Source organism: Rhineura floridana, chromosome 14 (genome assembly GCF_030035675.1).
Source record: "Rhineura floridana isolate rRhiFlo1 chromosome 14, rRhiFlo1.hap2, whole genome shotgun sequence".
NCBI classification, from domain to species: domain Eukaryota; kingdom Metazoa; phylum Chordata; class Lepidosauria; order Squamata; family Rhineuridae; genus Rhineura; species Rhineura floridana.
Genome location: NC_084493.1, coordinates 37,304,512 through 37,314,758, shown reverse-complemented (window position 1 = coordinate 37,314,758; position 10,247 = coordinate 37,304,512). Strand labels below are relative to the sequence as shown.

The window sequence follows — 10,247 nt, the reverse complement described above, 5'->3', positions numbered from 1 at the left end:
GTTCCCTCCTTTAAAAAAAAAAGATAAAGCGGGATATAAAGGTAAGTAAAACAAAAAAATAAATAAAAGGAACAATAAAACTATGATAAGGCCAACTTCTTTTCTAAACCGCTTAGAGGTGTTTTTTTTTTTTTACAATCAAGCGGCATATAAATTTTAAGAAATAATAAATAAATGACAGCACAAAGTACTGTAGAACGTTTTATTACGGTTATAACAACGATGCTTTCCCAGCCCTGGCTGTGACACGTGCCAGCCCGGTGCCACCGCCGTCCTGCAGGAGGCGCGTCGCCCGCCCCGGCCGCCTCTCCCGGCACCTGACGCCAGGGGGCGGCGAAGAGCTGGAAGACAGGCAGCAGCAACGGCAGAAAGAGCCGCCGCCCGCCGCCGGATCTCGCGAGGCTGCGAAAGAAGTCTCGCGAGATTTTGCCGCTTCTCCCCCTCCCCGCGTCATGTTTCCTCTTCTCTGACAAGCCACCACCGCCGCAGGAAGAGGAGGCGGAGGGGAAGGGCCGCCGCCGCCGCCGCCGCCGCCGCCCACGCAGTATCCCGGGACGAGACGGGCCGCCGCGCATCCCGCCAGCCTCGCCCGGAGCGGACCTCGGTAAACGGGAGCCCGGAGGGCTTTCGGCGTCACCCAGAAGCGCCCGCGCGGAGGGCGGAGGGGGAGGGAGAAGAGGGCCGGGGCGGGCCCGGGGGTGGGGTGGGGTCGCCCCCTTCCATAAGCCCAGCAGGGGAGGGGTGGTGGTGGGGGGTCGTCATTTTCACCGCCACCCGTCGGTGACGTGTGGATTCATTTGTGCATCGACCATCATCATCGTCACACCATCATCATCATCATCTTTGTTAATGCTCTTTGCCATGGATTTTTTCATGGCACTGCCCATCAGGGTTGTTGTTCTTACTATTGATCTTACTATGGATTGCCCTTATGCCACTGTTGTTGTTGTTGTTGTTATTATTATTATTATTATTATTATTGCTGCTAATAACGATCTCGTCATTGATGGTTGTTCTTATGTCAGGGCCACCATCCTCGTCGTCATCTTGCTCCTATTCTTGTTTGTGGCGGTGCCGTCGCTGCTGGCGTGACTTCCGTGCTTGCTCTATCGGTTGGCATGGCATGTGTGACAGGGTAGCAGTGTGCACAGGGCCTCCCCCCAGGGGTGTAAGATCTAGAGCCAAGTTTGAGGGAGGGAGAGAGGAAGGTTTCTGGGGATGAACAGGGGCTCGTGGCACCTATTCCAGGTCTCCTGTCTCAGTAGCAAAAGCCCTGCCCCAGCTTCCTACGTTGGGAGGCAGAAAGGCAATTCACATCGCCACGCTGTGGGATTGTTCTTGTTGCTGTTTCTCTCTCTCTTTTTTTGGTACAAGAGCCCCAACTGAATCAAGCACAGTGGTGGCTGATGCTCACTGGGACTGGTGGTGCGGATATCAAGGAGCCCAAGCCAGAGCCAAGGACAGGCAGAGCCAACTAATTCTGCTTTTGTCCCCTTTCTCACCTCTGCTGAGTACTACAAGGGTAATCCTGAGACTAAGGAGGAGAAGGAAGCTGCCAGCCAGTGCCACCTCCTAGAGTGGTTGTGCTTGAGGAGGTAGGGGGCTGGCTGGAGGCAGACTGAACTTGGCAGGGCGGTACTCCACTTGCCCTAATGAACCAGCCTCTGCTGATCATGTGTCTCATGAATGGGTTGTCTGAAATGACAGTCACCAGCAAAACCTGTCACTGGACTTGCTTCCACAAAAGCTCCCCAGGATGTGTTGGTCCGCAATTTTTGCTTGCAGTGGACAATTGAGGTGGCACATTTTGTCATACGCATGGTGTGCCGTCTAGGCCTGGAGGGTGGAATGGCTGGCCATGAGGGTTTGTGTGTATCCTTCCACAGAAGTTTTTTTTATTTGGTATGATATGGTTAATCTGCAGTGCTTAGTGCAGTAATGCAGAGCAGTATCATTACTGCACCCCATAAATAAATAAAATGAAAAAACATTTTGAGGTTCCCCACTAGACATTCTCCAAGGCTTACTGCAGCAGTGACTAGCTCACACATAGCTGGGAGGCTGTTGAAACTGGGGTGGGCAGATTTGAGGCTTGTCAGATCTACTTTGTTTTTACTTGAACCCTAAGATCTAGCAGAGCTCATTGTAAAAGACATACAATTAGAATTAAAGAACAGGTTCTTTTTGAGAGCATTCTGGGCCTATGCATTTGTTTTCAGTACCAGAATTGAACTGAGCTCACAGTCATTTATTCCTGGGTAGCCGCCGCCTTTTTGGCAGCCTAGCCTCATATTGTTATTTGTAAAACAAATAGCAGTTTCCTGTGTTTCACCCAGATATCTACCAGTAGCCCTCCCCTGGTTTAAATTATCTATCTGTGTTGGTCTTTCCAGTGGAATTTGCATACCTCCACCTGATGGTTGTGAGCTCCCCTTTATTGCTGAGGAGCTGTCTGTTACTCCACAAATTTCCAGAACAAATCTGGTGGCTCTTTTGGATAGTTCTTTTCCCTGCAATGCAACTGCTCTGTTAGATGTTCTCCTGTAAACATCACTGAGCCCTATATAACAATTTTGGTCCAAATACAACATCTGAATTTCCCTACCTAAAGTTGTAACAAGCATTTTGGTGTCAGTTAGACAAGAGAGGTTATTTGCCTTGTATTCCCGTGACTGCCCTCCATAACATTGTTGGGCTTCTTGCAGTGTTGATGGTGATACGTTCATGAACTGGGTCTCTGATACCAGCTTATTCATATATTGAAGCTTGCTCTTCTAAACTATTCTGTAGTTTCAAGCCTTTTTGTTATAGAGGTTTTTAACCAGCTGAGTAACTGGAAAATAACTTCAAATACCCAGATGCTGGCAGCACACTTTTAGGAACTGGCCTCAGAATTTTGGGCACCAACATTGCCCTTTTCTAGGTACCAGATACCACCATCAGATCTGTACAGGTACCAGGGCAATCAAACTCCAGGGATCTTTCCTCTCCTCAGATAAACTTAGGCAAGTTCCAAGTACTTTAATGGCATAGTCTTTGATTAATTCCAAATACTTTAGTGGTAAAGGTTTTGTTTGATTAATTACCATGCCCAGTACAGGGGAATGATAATTAGGATATAGACATAAATGTAAATGTACTGTCTTCAAGTCGATTCCGACTTATGGCGACCCTATGAATAGGGTTTTCATGAGGCTGAGAGGCAGTGACTGGCCCAAGGTCACCCAGGGAGCTTCATGGCTATGTGGGGATTCGAACCCTGGTCTCCCAGGTCGTAATCCAACACCTTAACCACTACACCACACTGGCTCTTTTTTGTAACTTATTTTAGCTCTTAATTGAGTAGTGGATGTTATGGATTGTATATATTTTATTTATTTATTTTCAAAAGCTTTATTTATCTAACAGCAGATAAGACAAGAAGAACAGCATGTAAAACTGCACATAAAACCAGTCATATCCTCCCAATAGGATGCCAGGGAATTATTGAAAAGTCTGTACAGTTTAATTTTCCTTGTTTCAGTTGTTTAAATGTTTTGAGTACATTAGCCTGATTTGCATGTCACTTTAAACCATAGTTTAAACAATGGTTTAAAGTGAATGAGCAATGTGCGGGTGCGTGCGGCCCAAAAGTCACCACTCATTCGCTTAAGACCAGCGCTTTAGTGAGCAATTCAAGCTCATTTCCATACCTATAAAGGGTACCAATTTCATTTAAGTCCAACGAGTCCTCTAGCTAATTGTAGTTCCCAGGCGCAGCCTTCGCCAGCCCTGCAGTTGTTTCAGACGACAACTCCCATCACCGTGGTCTCATCAACCCCAGCATTATATGGCTTGGTATTGCTAAAGCTGATGAGAGTTGTAGTCCAAAACATCTGGAGGGCACCAAATTAGTGAAAGCTGCTCTGGAGGATTATTTTTTCTTCCTGTGTGAGCGGGGAGTGGATTTTTAAAAAATTGCTAGTGAGAAGCCTAATTTAGGCCTAGACTCATTGGCTCGCTGTTAACATCTGTGTGACCATTTAACTTTTCTATGGCTTGGTCTTCTTGTCACTCTAAGCCAAACGTGGCTTAGCACAAGGAAGTGGGATTCAGGAGAGGAAATCTTGGCTGCTTTGCTCCTCCCCAGTTGTTTTGCTGCTTTGCCCTGGGGAGTTCAGCCATAGCGTGGCTCAGCATGTTGTCTAACCCAGCGCTTGTGATTTAGCGCTTTCTGACAAATGACAAGCTGTAAGCCATCAGACAAACCTTTGTTACAGCTGTGGTTAGTCTGGGGAGAGCTAAACCACAGCCTGGGATTGGGTGACGTGCTCAACCATGGTTTGGCTTAGTGTGATGTACAAACCATGCCAATGTCTCTAGATTAACCCTTATTCACAAGGTTGCCGCAAGGTTGTGTCAGCAGTTTCTTCTCTGCATGGTTGAGTCCTGTGCATGCAGTGTGTGTGGGAACTCTGGCATATGAACCTCCAGATTATCTTTCTTGCGGCTGGATTGTACATGTATTACTGGCATTGTACTACTTCCTGCGTTCAAAATCATTGAGATGATGTGAAACCTCTACTCATGGTGTCATCATTGTGGCCATGTGGTGGTGATCACGCGTGTGTGAAAACAGCCTTCAAAATGCAGGGTGCTTCTTTTCCTGAGGGCTGTCAAACATAACACCGCTGTCAGAGTGAGGACAGTCCAAAGGGGAATGAGATAAATAGTAGTAACTATTTGGGTGGTGTCAGAAGACGAAGAGGTCTTCATCCTTGAACCCAATAGCTCTGGTGTTGACCGATCAATGGAAGGGCTGCTTGAGGCCTGGGTACTGGCCAATTGCAGCCGCTCTTCCATGGCTGCCTCTTGTGATGGATCCAGTGTCATCAAGCAAGTTGGAATGTTTCCAGGCAACTCTGTTCCTTTCTGGAACATTGAAGATGATGCACAGTAATATTTAAAAAGAGTCTTTGGCACAATCTTTTGCCTGTGCTGGGTAGTTTGACATTTTGAATGCACCTTGTGTTGATTGTGTAAATTAGCATTATGTAAATTAAAAGGGGGTCTGAAACACGTACATTCTGTAAGTGAAGGGTTGCAGGTTCTTATTAACTGGACTTAAGTGCACTTGAAGGCTCTTAGGTCTATGTGGATTAAAAATGAAACCTGTAAATGCTTTATGGAAGGGACTTGGTCAATACTTGTTAGATGTCAAAACTAAAGCTACAATAGCGGAGCATGTAAGGTCTAAGGTTAAGTCTCTGGCATGTCCCATTAAAGGACTGAGAGAGACCTCTGCCTCTCGAGACCCTGGAAAGATGATCAGGTTAGGCAATCCTGGCCTAGATGGGCCAGTGATGGTATAATGCAACCCCTTGTTTAGGGTCCATTAGTAAACATAGTTTGCTTCCTGCAAGCATAGGCCCTTCTGGCTGCCATTACAAATTCCCTCGCTCCCCAGAAAATTCCCTCAATTTGAGATAGGTTTGGAAACCCCGCAGCGCTACATTCTGACCAACTCTGTTGGATTCAGACTCAGATGCACTTGTGTGTTTCTCCACTATGTTTAATGTGGAATTTCAGCTTAGAGCATTTCATCAATTAGCTTACAGGTTACACAGGATCTGCATCTCTTCATAGCAGTACAGAACATGACTACTCAAGCTAAGACATTGTTGCAGCCACTAGCCATGCCCCCCGAGAAGGTTGAGGGCGGGCTCTCCATTTGCATGGGGAAGGTGTCTCTGAATGGGACTGGGTTGGCAAGCGGGCACTCCTACAAACAGGGCGAAGAGTGGCTGGTAATTGTGCCTGTCTGTGCATCTGCTGGCGTGTCCTTGGTGACGGGGGTAGAGGCAGGCCAGGCAAATCTTGTCCTGTCCAAAGTCGAAGGACCGGGTCTCAGATGCATCTGTGTTTTTTCCTGTTTTTATTCCAATTATAGATACATCAAAAGCAGTGCGCCTCATTAACCTAACTAAAATTTCTAGGACCTTTTGCCTGGAACTAACACTGACTAAGCATTTCTGGCCCCTTCCCTGGATCAACTTAAGTAGGCTTGGCTTTCGTGCGTAAATGAAGGCTCCTCCTCAACTCCGTCTGTTGAATTTCCAGCCTCTGACACCTCCGAGTGAGGGGCAATGGGGGTTGGACCTCACCTTCCCCCTCCGATGGGTGGGGGCTGACTGCCTGCTCAAGCGTGGGAAGCTGAGGGGCACTTGGCTGGGAAACGTCAGGTGGACACAGTGGCGGCATGGGCGAGGGGGGCGTGTCTAACGGAGCAGCCTCTGACAGTCCTTGTTGCTCTTCTTCAGGGGGGCCTGGATCGGTGGGAATGAGCTGTCGGTGACGGGTCTGGGCGCGCTGTGAACTCTCCTCTCTGCTAGTCCCTTCCCCAAGTTCATAGCCCCAGTCCTCATCGTTGGTGTTGCCCTCCTGTATGCTTCCCCTCCCAGCCTGGGTCACAGCAGATCTTCCTCGGACACTGTCTCTGGTCCAGCCTCCGATTCCTCCCCCCTGCAGTGGAGGCATCTGGGGTGGCAAGGGAGGGGGAAGAGGGGCCGGCTCCTTGTCAGACAGCAGTGCTTCTTCACTTGGAAGGGAAACTAAGGGGGCTGAGCTGTAACTGCCTTAAGTGCTGAAGCTTTCTCTTATTCCAGCCTCCTGCTGTGTAACCCACTGGGTCCCTCCTCCGGGTCCCAGATCTCCTCTTCCTCATTACTCCAGGAACGCTCTGCAGAGCCCATGCCAGATATGTGCCTAGGCTTGCTCTGTGCAGGCTGCTGTTCTTTCAGTTTCTTCTTGTGTTGAAGAAGAACTTTTAATAATCTTGTCAATGAATGAGCAACAGCGAAGTGTCTTTCTTGAAATAGATGCAATATTTTCATGTCAGCAAGAGGCTAAAGAAGCTTTGAACAAGTGACAGAGCAATAAACAGACCAGGAAGACAATAGTTTTTTTCCAGGCTTTGCTAAGAGCGTTAATGTGTTTGCATGTGTGTGTGTTAGAGAGTGAGTGCTTCCGGCAACACTTAAAAAATGGACATATCTTTAGGGGCTGCCGAAAAGTTTATTTTTGTTGTTGCTGTTCTCAAAACATAGCCCTGTGTATCTGATTTTCACGGAGAATATCTCCAGCAAATTTATTTTCCAACCTTCTGGAGAAGTGACAGACCGTTTTGTCAGCTTATCAGCCATTGGATTTTAAATAAGTGTTTGTTTTGCTGGTGATGACGATGGTACTAGAGTCCAATCTTTTGTGGTGTGAGCGGCCGTGAACCTGGAAATACATACACAGCTGCCACTCGCAGCCTAAATGCAGATATTTCCAGAATCACTAAATTGATGTTATATGTTCAGGGTTTTAAAGATCTTTGCCTGTTGCATGAGTCTCTCATTGAAGATGAAAGAGAAGAACGTAGTTTTAGGAATTATTTGGAGGAGGAGCAAAATAAGATTATCTCAGTAGTAAACCCCTCTCTGGTGGTGGTTGGTGGTAGGACCATATTCTAGGGTAGCCTGTTTGAGCCGGCATAGGCCGCTTGCCTGATTCACACAACTGTTTTTGGTGTGTTGCCCATCTTTAATTGCCCAGATGTGTAAACATTTGAAAATTGTGCTTAGGGTTTTTAGTTCTGTCTTTCATGTTTGCAAGGCTGGCACTTAACACAAACAAATCTCTCTCTCTGTCTGTCTCTCTCATGTTACCTAGACATTTAAAATACTTCCCAGTGTGGTGAAGCTTTGTTTGTGTGACTGCTTCAGTGTGTTGAGACAGTAACTTGGGACCGTGTAGCTCAGCTGACTTTTCCAGACCATGCTCAGCTGAGGTTCCCCACTTATTTATTTATTATTTATTTTATTTAACAAAAAATAAATACTGCTTGGATGTGAAGACCTCTAAGCAGTTTGCAAAAAAAAAAAAAGGCCCTCTGTGTTTTTCTTGTGTCACCAAAGTGTTAGAATATTCACAAGAGCGATCTTGCCCGCCAGAGATGGCAACTGATCTGAGCTTTACCACGTTGCTGGGTGCGTGTGAGTTGGCCTTGAGTTTAGCGGAGAAATGCCCTTTGGCTTGGCCTTTGTCCTTCTAAGGGCTGTGGCTGGAGCAAGCTTTCAGGTGCAGCCCTAGAGCGTGGCAGATTTAAAGACTATATGAGTTCACAGTTTGAAAAGCTTTTTTTGTTTGTCAGCAGAAGCCAAACACCCCTCATTGCCTTCAGATATTTGTTTCAAGCCTTATGAAGAAGTTTAAATGAGAGCTATAGATTCTGTAGTAGGATTTGTACTTCATTTAGAAATTTGTGAATTGGAATTCTAAAAAAATGTGGCAACAATTGGCTGGCAGCTGTATTGAACACAACGTTGTGGTGATTCTTCTTTGTTTATATAGTGCCATCCATGTCAGAGCAACATAAGCAAAAAAGACAGAGCCATGTCTTGAGGAGCTTATGGCTTCATTACAGTGCCTTGCAAAAGTAATCAGATTCTCTCATATTGAAATGGCAATGGCCTGCCTTCAAGTCAATCCTGACTTATGGCGACCCTATGAATAGGGTTTTCATGGTAGGCGGTATTCAGAGGGGGTTTACCATTGCCTCCCTCTGAGGCTAGTCCTCCCCAGCTTTGTTTGTTTTGTTTGTTTGTTTATTTATTGTATTTATATACCGCCCCATAGCCGAAGCTCTCTGGGCGGTTTACAATAACTTAAAACATTAAAAACAAATATACAAATTTAAAAACACATCTTTTAAAAACAATTTAAAACACATGCCAAAATGCCTGGGAGAAGAGGAAAGTCTTGCCCTGGTGCCGAAAAGATAACAGTGTGGGCGCCAGGCACACCTCATCAGGGAGATCATTCCATAATTTGGGGGTCACCACTGAGAAGGCCCTCTCCCTTGTTGCCAGACTCCCAGCTTCCCTTGCAGTACGCACCCGGAGGAGGGCCTTGGATGTTGAGCGTAGCGTATGGGTGGGTTTGTATTGGGAGAGGCATTCCGTCAGGTATTGATCTTGCCACAGCTGCACAAGCCAGCCCCTTCCTGGTCCGCAACTGCCAGCTGGGGGGCAACTGGATTCCTTGGGACTATGCTGCTTGCCCACGGCTGCATGTAACCCCTGAGCCACTCACTGTGCGGATGATCTTTAGCTGGCCCTCGACACCCAGGAGACACGAGCGGGGATTTGAACTCACAGACTCTGGACTCCCAGTCAGGCTCTCCTCCCCACTGTGCTAGACCAGCTGTCTACTCTCATGTTACTGAATCACAAATGGTACATTGTAATTTTGTTCTGTATGATACTTTATTTTGAAACTCTGAAACTCAGCATCAATTATTATAAGATGACATTGGTTTTATGTTGGGAAATGTTTGTAAGAAACATAAAAAACGAACATGCTGCTTGCGTAAGTATTCAGGCCCTTTGCTGTGGAAGCTCCCAGTTTACCCAGATGAAAGAAATTGCCCTATCCAGGACACCATTACCTTACCACTGGCCTCCGCCTGTGAACCATTAAAGTTGCTGTCACATTGCCAGGATAACAACCCCACTGTTGAAGGATCATTCGTCAGGCTGTGGACCTGAAGGAAAATGAAGACCAAAGAGCATTCTACAGAAGTGAGAGATAATGTAATACAAATGCATAGCTTAGGAAAAGGGTACCAAATTACATCCAACTGTTTGGATATCCCAGTGAGCACGGCTGGATCAATAATCAGGAAGCAGAAGCTGCATCACACCACCTAGGCTCTGCCAAGAACAGGCCATCCCTCAAAACTCAGGGCTCGAACAAGGAGGAGACTTGTGAGAGAAGCCACAGAGAGGCCAACAATCACTTGGAAGGAGCTACAGAGTTCAGTGGCTGGGAGTGGAGTAATGGTGCACCCGTCAACCATATCAAGAGCTCTGCATAACACTGGCCTGTATGGGAGGGTGGCTAGAAAGAAGCTGTTACTCAAAGTACCATCTGAAAGCATGTCTGGAGCTTGCCAGAAAGCAGGAGAGTGCCCCAGCTGTAATGTGGGGAAAGGTTTTGTGGTCAGGTGAGACCAACATAGAGCTTATTGACCAAAGCTCAAAGCACTATGTGTGGCGCAAACCTAACATTGCCCATGCCTGAAGACATGCCATCCCTACAGTGAAGTATGGTGGTGGCAGCATCATGCTGTGGGGATACTTCTCATCAGCAGGGACTGGGCATCTTGTTAAAATCGAAGGAGGAAAATACAGGGAAATTCTGCAAGAGAACCTGCTTCAGTC

At 46.8% G+C, this 10,247-nt stretch overlaps 1 protein-coding gene across 7 annotated transcripts in view; it reads left to right on the top strand.

Moving 5' to 3' along the window:
* The first annotated feature begins 411 nt into the window (after nucleotides 1–411).
* HERC1 (HECT and RLD domain containing E3 ubiquitin protein ligase family member 1) overlaps nucleotides 412–10,247 on the top strand; it is a 167,787-nt gene continuing 157,951 nt past the window's right edge. For 4 of the 7 annotated variants that reach the window (XM_061594928.1, XM_061594927.1, XM_061594926.1 and 1 more), the window contains exon 1: nucleotides 413–604. The gene's annotated coding sequence lies outside the window, so the exon portion shown is untranslated. Of the gene's footprint in view, nucleotides 605–10,247 lie in introns of all 7 variants that reach the window. The other 3 variants (XM_061594925.1, XM_061594923.1, XM_061594922.1) reach the window with 1 other exon arrangement.